The 13,211-nt window shown below is 34.0% G+C and overlaps 1 protein-coding gene across 5 annotated transcripts in view; it reads left to right on the top strand.

Annotated features, from left to right (window-relative positions):
* SGCG (sarcoglycan gamma) overlaps positions 1-13,211 on the top strand; it is a 107,725-nt gene that overhangs the window by 29,987 nt on the left and 64,527 nt on the right. For 3 of the 5 annotated variants that reach the window (XM_058829206.1, XM_058829203.1, XM_058829207.1), the window contains exons 2-3: positions 1,566-1,657; positions 3,376-3,504. The gene's annotated coding sequence lies outside the window, so the exon portion shown is untranslated. The remainder of the gene's footprint in view (positions 1-1,565; positions 1,658-3,375; positions 3,505-13,211) is intronic. The other 2 variants (XM_058829204.1, XM_058829202.1) reach the window with 1 other exon arrangement.

Below are 13,211 nucleotides of genomic sequence, written 5' to 3'. Positions count from 1 at the left end.
AGGAGGAGGCAAAGTCTCAATCTGTCAATAAATGAACAGCTGTCCTATCCCTTAAAAATTTAAAAAGCACATTCAACATAACACATTCAAAATGCTCTGGAGGGAAACACTAGTAAAATTCTTTTCAACACTTCTTTCTTGATATCACATTGGAGCCTCTAACATAGTGAGAAGTCAGGAAAATGGGAAAACATCGATTTTGAGATGGTGATTTTTCTGTGGCACAGTATTTAAGCTCATGAGTAACTAAAATGCCCAAGAACAAGAAGAGAGGCTAATTGACCATTTTCCCTCTGTTATTGGTAGTCCAGAAATGTCTGGTAAATAATTACTCTTTATATTTTCTGGCCATTATTAAAATTATACCCCACTTTAGTTGTTTTAGAATTTGGTTAATTTTTGGTTTTGAATTCATACTTTTTACCCCCATGGTTTCCACCATTTTATCTGTAAATTTGCTTTTGCTACACTGCTTGACCTTTCTGAATCTTCGCCAAAGTGTTTTTTAATGCTTCATATGTCAAAACTCCTGTTTCATAGAACGTTTTAGGTTGAAAAAGATCTCTGCTATCATTTTGAGTTATACATCTGCACAACCTAATTTTAGTTACTTTTAGTGTTTTCCACATAATCACAGTATTTCAGATAACTTCTGTTTCCTATACAGGCTAGAATATTCTTGTTTCCTAAATACCCTTTGCTTATCACAGCCTTTAAACATCTCACAGACTTGAAAAATACCTGACAGGACTGAATGTCTTCTGTGGCCTTTCTAGTTAGATGAATTACTTAAACCGATACCACATAGTGTCTTCTCCACCACTGTGTTGTTTTGTACTTTGAGGAATAAGCAGATGTTCTTGGGATCTTACGGGCATACACTGAACTTTTGTTGAAGAAAAAAAAAAAGGGAAAAATATGTAGAAATGGTTAAAATAGCAGAATATTGAAACCATAATATCTGTTTGTTTTTTTTTCCTGAGATAAGTTTGCAAGTGCTTCTAGTTAGTCAGGTGCTGGTATGGGTGCACTCTGACAATGTGAGAGATAAATATGTCTGCTTAGTTACCTTTCCACGACTAAGACTCCAGCCATTGACTTTCAAAATCCAATTGAAAAGGAGGTTGGCAGTTTTGGGGTGAGGAATGGGATATCAGCATTCTTGAACTGTGCAGAAAATTACTTGAGGGAGAGAAAGATTTAAATTTTGTACAAATGAAATGTAACCCCATAACTGAAGTTTCTGTTCATTATACTAATGGATTCCAATCTTAAAGTTGCAACAGAAATATTTTTTATTATTTTGCACATAGATTTTTGACAAAAGTTTATTTCTCATTTACTGTAAACTCTGCTGTCATGAGCATTTGCCATCCAAACAGCTGTTGGGTGTCTGGCATTTCATTTGTTTGTGTCACAGTTTTAAGCTGAGTGAATTTTGGCCTATCACTTGTAAGATGTTGTCAGTTAAAGCAGTGACAAGGACAGTTCTTGAATATATCTTATTTTTTCTCCATACTCAAGTAAAATTTTGCTTTCTCTTTCCCTTCTTTGCATTAAAATAGGAAGACAGCTGCCTTCAGATGGTACAGAACTCACTGACAGTTGCTCTTGCCTCAGTCCTGCTTCATGAGAACTTCAGAAGTTACTAACTGAGGTATATATTTGTTCTTTTCATTTTTTCAAGTTTTAACTTTTCAAAAATTAGTTATGGGGAAGAGCAAGACAAAGGAGACATCTAGACCAGTGATGAGAAATTGTATATGGAAAGTAGCACAAAGTTCTGTCATAAAGAGAGCTACTGGGTGATGGGTTCTAATCTTTCAATAGCTAGGCACTATGTTAGTCAACCTTTTTTATATGTCGAGAAATCAAATAACTACAAATATGTCAAAAGAGAACATTGGGGTTTTGAGGGTCATGTACCCAGTTTTATCTCATCCTATGTTTTTCTCAAAGAATGGGCAAAAGATTTTGCAGAAAATCCCTCAACATGAATACCGTATTACATAAATAATGACTAAATAATAAACCTTTCAAAACTGTCCATCATTTATAGGCTTCTTCCTCTAATACTTGAACGGAATTTCAATTGAAGAAAACCTTTGGTATTAACACAACATGCAAATGCTTTCCTCACACTTTATCTTTCATACAACCCTGAGATTAAATATAAAATCCATTTTAAAAATATTGATAAATATTTTTATTGGAAATATTTGTCATTTGTGGAAGATATCAGTAAATTAATTTCTTTGCAGAGAAAAGAACATCATTTGTATATGTAAACCGAGTCTAATAAAGGATTTATGGCCTTCATGAAGAATTCATGAAGGGAAAAAGTATCTTGTAAGCCTGTGATCAGTTGGATTTGTGTCAGTCCTAAATTTATGATCTGCAGCTGTTAAATGTGTGATAGAAGTCTCATCTTCTAAAGTGTGATGACAGTGTGAGCACATGGCTGAGAAAAGGGAAATATAGTGCTTTGAGAAATGAAATTGTCCAAACGTGGGTGATGACTGCAATGCTTCACATAGCACAAACCTTTTATTCTGTAAATCTTGCAAATGTATGTTTTAATGCTTTTTAAATTGTGGAAAGCTACTGGCACAGATTCTCAGATACCTGAGGTTGAACAAGAAGTCTGCTGGTCAATGTTTGTGTAGGCAGTGTAATGTAAGCAGTGCCAGACTCAAACCTAAAAGTATTTAATATATGCAGCTTTTTTTTTATATATATATATATATATATATCTATCATAGTTTTTACGTGTGTCTATGCATATATATGTGTCTGTGTTTTAGATACCAAGATAGGCTTGACTTCTTGGAAAGATTGGTAATTGTTAGTATGGTTCTTGTCTAAAACTTATATGTGTTATTATAGGTATATTACAAAACCTGCATTTCCTTTCTTAAAGAGAGTTTTTATATGCCAGTCAGTATATATTATAGCTAGAATAATGTTAGCATTAAAATGAAAAGTTTTCACAAAATTAGCTCTTAAAATTCAGTTGGGATGTTACATAAAGATTAGAAAAAGAAAGCAGAAGTAGTTTTTGTTTCTCATTTTGCATTGTGCACTGCTAACAGCCAGCTCTATTAATGGTTTTTGTGTGCAGGTTCTATGGAGTGCTCACATTCTCAGATTTTAATAAAAAAGTTGGCATTATGTGACAGGTTGAGTGATTTCAGTGCACATTATGGATTGGTTATGTCTTACAGTGGGGCAGTTCTTTTCTGGAGTCAGTACGAAACCATTTTAGCAGTAGAATTAACCGCTTATGTCACAGATTATAATTAGCTGTGTCTGTGTGCCAGAGCAACAGGATGGAATGCAAAACATAGCCAAACATGTGAACGAATTTTCTTCCAGTGATATTTGGCCAGACCTAAAATATCTTCCACTCCAGATCTGAAAGTAGTGGAAAAGTTAGACAATTCTCTCTTGGAAAGAGACCGATTGTAGTTTATTCACAAGTCCACATTGTTTCTGATCTCCAAGGTAAGTAATTTTTAAAATTTATTTTTATATCTGCATTAAACATTAGCATGTTAACAAATGAGTTATTTTTGTTTGTTCTTTACTTGTTACATGGTTGTATAGAACTTCTCCTCTGCCTAAGTCTCTGTGCAACATTTCAGACTGATTTTGTCCTTATTTAAGGATCATTTTGATGCTTATGTGATTTGTTTTAGGGCCTAAATCATGTGTTCATTTTTGACTACAATTATTATTTTAGATTCAGATAGTTTATTTATACTTCTTTTTACATTTAAATGTGACATTAAGTTACATAGTTTAAACCCTGCACTTCTGTAATATTAAGAAGCTAACTTAGAAATTTTAAGTTTGTAACTTTTAAATCTTTTACAGTATCATGTCACTGTATTTACATAAATATCTGATTTGCAGTATTAAACCTCTGATGTTGTAGCTATAGATTTCTCTCAGTTTATCATGTACCAAAAGTTAAATTTAGTCAAGAATGGATCCATGGTCCTTCTGAACACTTCTTTTTTGGCTTGATTGTGTGATAAAAACCTCCCACCTGAGTTGTTATCAAAATTGTTTCTAACTTCTGTGAAGCATATTTTAATTAATATAGGGCATATAGTAATGTTTGTACAGAACTCCTGTAGCAAGTTTGTAATCTCCTTGAATTCCAATACAGTTTCTCTTGGATAATTTCATCTTTGGATAATTGAGAGAAAATTACCAGCTAGGTATCAGTGGATTACTAACTCATTATCAAATGCTTTATTGGATGGTACTTGGTATCTCGCCACCAACAGGTGCTTGCACTGCATACTTAATCATTAATCTGAATGAGCACATAAATTCCTAAAAAAGGATATTGCCAAAGCGTAGGAATGTGATTTTAGTGCATCAACACCAGTCAACTAGGCTCGTTTTACTGAGATATAGGTGTTTTTACTATATCTGTCTCAAATCTCCTCCTACTTGAGGAGGAGATGACTTGTGTCCTAGAAGTGTCTGTCTATCTCCATTTTCTGTGGAGGGGGCCTAGGTAAGTGTGGCTGATGTTGTCTGTGTTTGGAGAGATGAATTTTGGCCTGCATGGCCACTCACAAATGAGTAATCCATTTGAGTGAACTGCAGGAACTCTGTACCATAAAGTTCTGGAAGTTTGCCATCAGTTAAGATTTTGGAAGTTTTGTTTGCGATACAGTCACAAATGGTGCCACTTTGGCTGAGATGGATTTGTATTTATCTTCTAAACAAACGTTCTATTAGATACACCCCTCTTTTCTATTATATAATGAAGAAAAAATGGTCCTAGAATACCACCAAAGGATAAGAATAACTGTGTGGATTTAAATTAGAAATAAAAGGGTTAAATTAAGCCCAGCATAAGAGGGAACCACTTAAAATTCCTTTTCCTTTATGCTTTTGTTAACAGCATTCAGTTCTTTCCTGGTTGAAAACTCAGTGGTTTAAAGCACATTATATTTTGAATTTTATTCATAATCATAAGGCATATAAAGTTATGTATACAAAGATCCTCTTGCTTGAATAGCCTCATGAGATTTTTTCCATCCTGTGGAAAGTAGTGCCTTGTACATGAAATACAAATCCCAAGTCCTAATCTCTTGCTGTTTTTAATTATTTTCATGATTTGGAATTAAGTAAGCTGGATTTCCTGTGGACTTATTTATCAGAGTTGATTGCCTTACATGTTTAACGAGCAGTGATTGAAGGTTTCTTGTAACAGAAACATTTGCGAGGTCTTTTTCTCACATCAGTTTTCTGATATTTTCTAAGGTATTCTTGCCCATTGCAGTCCCTCATTAAAGACATTAATGAGGGTTCTTATTTTCACTGTTATCTCATTTTCAGAAAGTTTTCATGAATGTAGTATTTGAGGCATCTGCTTGTCTGTTGAATTTTGTTGAAATTGGCCAAGAAGCTCAAAAGCTATTGAAGAGGTAGGGAAAATGAATGAGAGACAGCTAATTTAGACATTGACACAGGGTTTGGTTGCTTTTTTATTTATTAAATCAGGCTAAAAGCATCATGGCAGTTTGGATAACAGGTTAATTCAATATCCTGGTCAAATTTTCAGCTCGGGTAATAATATTCTCACTATTTAATTCATCTTAGCTTTGGCTACCTGGGCCAGTCTTCTCATTAAACTTTTCTGTATATCTGCCAAAAGCTGTTAAACAGCTGCTGCATTTCATGCCATGGTTGGTTATGTTTCTGTGGTGGATGAAGTCTGTCTAAGATTGTGAAGAGAAATATAAACTGAAATACATAAATATTTTTGAAATGGAGTGTGGTATGTACTGAAGTGTTGGATAATGCTGGTGGCAGCCATAAAACATGCTTTTCAATAAGATGCATGTTTGCCTGTGTTTGTGGATATGTATATCCTCAAGGTTGCCTGTAAGAATCACGTATATATGTATTTTTAATAAAGGGATGTGGAAATGAAATCATCTTGTAGTAATTACTGTTAAATAGTTTCTCCTTTTTTATTTGCTGTGCTGTCAGTGCTCTGAGGAACAGAAGTACCCTTGCTTCACCTTACCTTTTCCCAGTTGTATTCCAAGTTCCAGATACTAAATTTTATACAGACTTTTTGCATCCTTGCCTTATTAGTTGTGGATACTAGTGGCTTTCAGAAAAGGCTGACTGTGTAGGGTACAACAGCCTGTTTCATGTTAAAGTTTCTCATAGGTCCTACCTTGAATTTCCAAGCTGTTAGACCTTTCTGTGAGAAGTATGCAAGCTCCTGATGGAAGTAGACATGTCTGCAAAGTTCCACTGCCCCAAATTTCCTCAGTTTTAAGGAAAAGGATTTTAGCTGAGAGGAAGTAATAATTAAATAAAAAACATGTTTTGATGACTCCAGACTGCTGAAAGCAGAATAAAATGGAAGAGTTTCTTAAAAACTAAATGCTCTGGAATGAAGCTGAGTCAGTAGAGCACAGCTGTGGTACGGAACCCTAACCACAGACCAGGCTGTGTTAGCAATGCTGGAGATACCAAGCTCCTTCCAAAGGCCTCTTCCAGACCAGCTTTGAACTGGAATAGATAATCTCCAGAGGTCCATTGCAGCCCAGTTTTTTCTAGGATTCTCAGAATTTGTTCAGATTTTCCTGACTATTCACTTTATTGTTATTATTAATTACCTACTGGTTTTGTTTAATCACCTGGCTGTCTTACTAGCTGATCCAGTCTGCAATGTTTCAGAGTTCATGGAAGAGGGCATCACAATTTAATAAATAGGTGAGGTTGGTAGCTAGCATATTCTCCAGCCCCATAAAATTGCTCTAAATCAATGAGAATTAACTGTAATATTTGACTTTTACTTGGAAATACAAGGAAGGAAATAGATGGATTCAGAACTTAAAGCTAAAAAACTGAGTGTTACTTTAATATCCGCATTCCCTATGAGCTGAAAATCCACAGGAGAGTATTTGTACGCCTGGCAGAAAAGGTTGCTGTTATTGATTGCCTGAGTGAAAGTTTTCGCAGTAGGGATAATAAAATAATAAGACAGATTTCAGTATGTGAAGGAAGAAGAGGTTGATTTGAGTTTGGCCTGAGTGCCAAACAAGACAGTGAGCGTGGTGAACAATCCCAAAGCAGGCACGGTTGAGGCAGAGAGGGCAGTGTCAGGTTTGCTCTCTCCACATTCTTGTGTGTCCTGATACACATTGTGCCTTAGCAGTATACCCCAAGACATCTAACATATATTCTGGTGCTTTAAAAAGAGTTGTATTTGAGGGCTGAAGTGGTCAAAGTTTACACAGAGGGTACCCAGAGCCAAGTTTCATTTTGTATGGATGGGTGTGGCATATAATTTTATGGAGGTGGAGCCAAAACTTTTATAGGATGGGCAGCAAGACCAAGATGAGACTTGTTAGTCCTGTACTGCCCATGCTGCTTTTCAGGGTATTTTTCCAGTCTCAAATGCCCAGACAGATCTGATGTAGTCTGTACACCAAAAAAAGCTGCCTACTTTTCAGCCATACTGTTTAGTATAAGAAAATTTATTTTTTATTTTAATCCCAACACTTTTCTTCCCTGTAACATTCTACTTCTAATATCATTCTGTTATGGTAGGTATTTCCCACTTAATAAGAATACTGATGACATCTGCTGAAAACTGTTGCCTTGCTTAAACATGGAATTGCATTACAAAATGGTTTATTTAATTTTGAATTATTTCTTGAGTCATTTAATAATTATGCTTGATGCATGTGTGAAGATACTACTTCCAGAAATGCAGTTTTTATACTAACATTGTATAAAACTATTAATGTATTGTCAACAGAGAAAAAAAGTATTTCTAAGCTGTATTTGATAAAACCACTGTATTTGTTTGAGTAACCTCCATTCTAGACTTTTTAATATTTTTTAATTTTCTTTTTTAATTCTGTTAGTAACAACTTTCACAAGAGTGAGGTGAGAGTACTTGCTTTTTGAATATATGTTCTTACTTTATTGATTTTGCTCTCAGTTAACATCTGTAGAACTGATAGTATTGTGATTCACACTTGATTTGTTTTAACTGATTTTAGTTATGTTAATGGAAGAAAAAGCTGTAACCCTTTAGTCATATTGAAATCATCTAAAATACTATTTAAATCAAGAACATGAATATGGCTGTCTTCCTGTATCAGAAATGCTAAGACACTTAGTAACAATTGGCTTTAACACAAGAAAAAACAAAAACCTAGCATTCAAAAAATTATGTAGAAATAGCTTTGATCAAGGATTGTTTAGTAAGTGAAGTGTATAAATGGCTAGAATGCCAAATAAGGAAAACAAAGGCAGCAGAAAGCAAAATTAATCTATATTCCTTTACATTATCAAAAGATTCCATCTTTTCGTACCTTCTTCTTTTCTTTTTTTTTTTTTACTTTCTTCAGAATCTCTAGGTACTTGCTCCTGCTCCCCATATTTTACAATTTCCACGTATACATCTCATGTTAATTTCCTGAGTGTACTCACAACTTAACCTTTTTCTCTTATGCTCAAGTGTCTACTCACAGTGTTTATTTTACTGTAATTAAGATGTGGAGACTTTTTTACATATCTGATCTCATATTTTCTTAATTCACAGCTAAAAAGAAATATAAACATTTTAAAGACTATTTTCTCCTACCAAAAGAGATCTCCACCTTGTGGTAGATAATTTTAAATTTCAGCTGAGTTTATCTAGCATTTCCTTTAAATTGAAATAATAGATTGTAAAGCTTTGTTGGCACTCTGCTTATGTACACCAGAGGCTGACAAAAATCTCTCAGTTGTCCTTATGTTGAACTAAAGCTTTCCAGAAAAGTGATTACGCTCCAGAAATGTGTGTGACATTGTTCTTCTGCTGCCAAGTAGGGAATCAAAATCTATCCTAGGCAGGGTTTAGTTACCCAGTTTTTAGAGAACAATCCAAATCACTGCAAACCTGGACTAGGTGAACCTGCAGGCACTAAGATACAGCGTCATTTATCTTTATTATAAAATTTTATTTTATTTTATAAAAATAAAAGTTTTTTATTAGACTATTAAACTATAAAATAATAAAAAATAAAAAATAAAAAGTAGTTTTTTATTAAACTATTAAAAGTTTTCAATATTAGAAACTTGTGTATTTTTCCAGAATTTGAGTTTGGGAAAGCCTGACTTGCAGCTCTTGGTTCTCTGGTAATATCTCGGGCTACGAAAACTGATTGACAGGTAAAGCACTATTGTCCAAATTTGAGTAACAAACATCTGACTGAAGTTTAAAAAGACAAGTTACACTTGTGCTCTATGAATGCCTTTTCCTATGTAAGCTTAAAGAATAACGTTAGAAACTTCAGACATAATTTCTGGAGAAGGTAATGTGCTTGTTATTTGATCTAAATAGGAATTGTTTTCCAATTACTCAAATTAGAATCTTTAAAATGAAGAAACCTTTAAGAAAAATAAATCCCACATTTTAGATTATACTATTTGATTTACATCAGTAAATCAACTTTCAACAGAAGTTAAGGATTTTAGTAATACCTGCTAATTTCCATTTTGGATTAAATACTTTGTATGGAAAATTCTACTTTGAAATACAAGGAGTATATACATCATGTCAAATAAGAGATTTTAGTTTATCTTGGAGTGCCTACATACTTAACAGTTAATTTGGGTTTTGTTGATGGTTCATTTTTTTTACAGCTAACTGAAAGATCAGCTATGTCTTACAGGTTTTAATCCAAGAACTGGTATACACTTTTCCATGTTCTTAATTTTTTGTGTTTCTTGCATGGCATTAATCCTTTGTCTCAGTTGCTTGGAAAGAAACTTAGAGATGGTTGCTGCCTAAACAGTTGGAGTCAACAACACCAAAAAAGGCTGCTGCAGTACAAGTCTTTTGATGATGTCCTTATGTGTCTAATACACATTTAAAATAATTGGGTTTTCCCCAGTGTAAGTAAAAATGAGTAATAAAGCTGTTATGATCAGGACTGCAAAGCAACAGGAACACGTCATTTTGTAGTCATTGACATTTAAAATTCATCAGAAAAGGGCAAAAGTTTAAAGTATGTAATGAGACACAGTGTATGTAGGAAAGCATTTTGCTTCCCCTGCTACTGAAAAGTGAATTTTGAATCTTTAGTTTAGCTATATGTGACTTGTCAAAAAAGGTATAGTTAATTTTCAGATGCAAGGTCAAATTATTCTATCGTCATTTTTAAAGTACGAATGTGATGAATCACTTGAATTAGGGAGCGAAGACTTGAGGATTCATTTTCATCTCTAGCCTCTACATCTAGTTCTATTCCTTCTTCCATGTACTTTTATTTCAATTTAAAAAAATAAAAAAGCTTCACAGAACAGCAGTATTCTGTGAAGTATTTCACCATTTGCTATGTGAAATCATTTATCAAGACTAAATAAGCTGCTTTTCGAGGTCCACAACCAACACAGGAAAGCACCACAAAAGGGAGTTATCTTGTAATTGTGCTGGTCTACTGAATGGACTGGAAGTATACTTCTCAGGAGGTAACAGCATTCTACCTGGGAGTAGCACTTTCATAAAAGCAGCAGCAAGACAAGGAAAAAGATGGAAAAGTTATGCCAATGTGTATGTCTTTATGCATTTAAATAGAGCTATTTGTTTTCGCTCTCTCCTCTTCCCAGCTCTGATGGCATCAAATTCTTTTCCTGCAAACAACATTGAGGATAGTTTTAAAGGGCTTTTGCTAAAAGCTCTCTCAAAAAAGGACTTGCTTTGGGAACACTATTTCTATAAGTTACATTTTGCTGCTGGTAATCATTGTCGTATGGTAGGAAAGCTCTTCTATCAAAAACATCGAAATTTTAAAATATTTTTTAAAGTATTTTTAAACAGAAAAATATGCAATTGCCTTTTTAAAAAGTATCTAAATTTATTCTTTGGTAAACATACATACAAGATTATGACAGCAGAGATTCCATCATGATTTGCCTCCATCAGAGGGATTGTTTTAATTTTCTTCACATTTATTTGGAATATCAGGTCTTTTGATGTGTTTCAATGACCCCAACAAAGATTATTTTCCCATTCCTTCCTGAGTGAGCTTTGCAATTCTGGTCACTGTGTCACACTTCTAAATGTGACAAATAATCAGAAAAAGCATGACAAATGACAACAATTTCTTTAAAAAAGTTTATGCCTTCAAGTGTTTTGAGAATTCTGCTGTTGTCCCCAGTGAAAGAAAATTGAAGGCCACAAAACAATTCTTATCTGCATTTAATGGCACTGAAGAAATGAAATTTTGTACACAGATTTTCCTAATTTTTGCTGCAACTCAAACTTACTGGCTACCAGATCCTGTCTGCAAGTTTATCTTCAGTGTGTGTGAAAGTAAAACTTTGTGGTTCTTTCTTTTGTGATGATCCTGTACACTGATGATAAAGGAGGAATTAAAAATAATTGAAAGCATCCAAGTCATACAGTAACAATACAGAGCAAATAAATCTAGTTTAGGACAACAATTTAAATGGCAATATAAAGAGCATGGGATGTATCCATTTTGTCAGATATGCAAATGAACTTCTTCCCTTAATGTCCATGACACTCAGAGTCAGGAAAACCACTCTAAAGTAGCTAAAATTCTGTTTAATCACCTGGGTTAAGAGTAGTACTGCTGACCTGATATAATAAAAGTTTGAATGTGATGAATTAAGGGGAGTTCTTAGATGTTATTTCCAAATAAGTAGAATGCTAAATAAGTACTCCTGTTTATCAAATGTTTCACACTTGCAAGAGAAAGAAAATATTTTAAAATGTAATGTTTTTGTAAAAACTATGTAAAATATTACTCTACAAATGGTTGCTGTCTATTGATATTTCATTCTGGTTGAAGTTTCTTATTTTTATATTTTTAATTAAACTGACAGAATTCAGCTACAAATTCAGAACGGTTGTTCACCTCAAAGTTTCTGCCCATCCCACTTCTTCCACCATCTTTTTTGACTTTGCAGTCAAATTTGATTTTGACAAAATAAAGGCAAAGAAGTTTTCAAAGTAATTTATTTTTTTCAAGTTTAGTGAAAGTGTCTTGTGAGATAATTCCTTCATTAGAGGAAAACTCTTGTCGTGGTACATTCTTTTTTCATGTGAATAATGTCTACTGGGTTAGAATACACGACTGAAGTTAGCTAGTACTGATGTGTGTTATATTTGGCTCAGGAAATTTTGTAAAGCCCATGGATAGAGCAGAAGTAACAAGATAACTGTGCTGGTATGAGTACTTGACCAAACATACAAATCTACAGAACTAGGCCTCACCACTACTTCTGGTTATAGTACAAATTGTTAATTAAGCTTTCACAGTTTCTTTGCTGCTTTTAAAGGATTTTTAGACACAGTTGAAAGAAGCTGCAAACGTATACTGGTCCTGTACTCTAGTCTCTTTTTATTCCCTCTATACTTCGCTGCTAACTTCAGTTTCATCTTTTGCTGCTGATTCAAGTGATGAGCATAAACTGGGCTTTCAGTTTGCCCTTTCTCAGCATTCCTCCCAGATGAAACAGTTACCTCCCAACTCAAATCCTGAATTTGTTTCAGAATATTACTGCTGTGTTCATAAAAGGTGTTCTATATGTTCAAGTACAGTGTGTGGCCTGTTTCGTGATCAGAGGTAGTGAGGACCAGTCCCTCATGTCTTACAGGCTTTTGTAACATCTAAGAATTCCTGTGTTGGGACACTCTGAGGTATCATAAGTCAACTTTGGTAGGTGTTAAATTAGTGTTTAGACCATAGAGACAGAAATTCTGCTTTGTGGTATGTCCTGAATGACTTTGTATGTGCCTAGATGTACGTGAATTGCTGTCTTGAGAGTGATTTTATTTTTTCTCCATGGATTTTAGCAGAAATGGCCAGAGAATGTAGACTTGAATATTTTCCTCAACATAAGATGCACCGAGTTGGATAACTTCTAACAATCATTTACAATTGGTGTTAAAAGTTATTAAATATTGTGAATAATATTTTTGGTGATTGATGGCGCAAGTATCTAACGTGATACTTTACAAGAGTATTTAGAGGTAGGTTCATGCAGTCAGAAGTATTCATTCAGTTCCTTTGTGGATTAGGTTTGGTTTTTTTACTTGACTTGTGTTTGTTTTTTAATATGAATACTATACATTTGAGTACTGGATATACACTGAAGATTTATATTTTGAGTGCCTGAATGGAGCTGTCAGAAAGAAAATC

This window comes from Poecile atricapillus, chromosome 1, assembly GCF_030490865.1.
Source record: "Poecile atricapillus isolate bPoeAtr1 chromosome 1, bPoeAtr1.hap1, whole genome shotgun sequence".
NCBI classification, from domain to species: Eukaryota; Metazoa; Chordata; class Aves; order Passeriformes; family Paridae; genus Poecile; species Poecile atricapillus.
The sequence above is the reverse complement of the archived record's forward strand: the minus strand, read 5'-3'. Positions and strand labels throughout refer to the sequence as shown.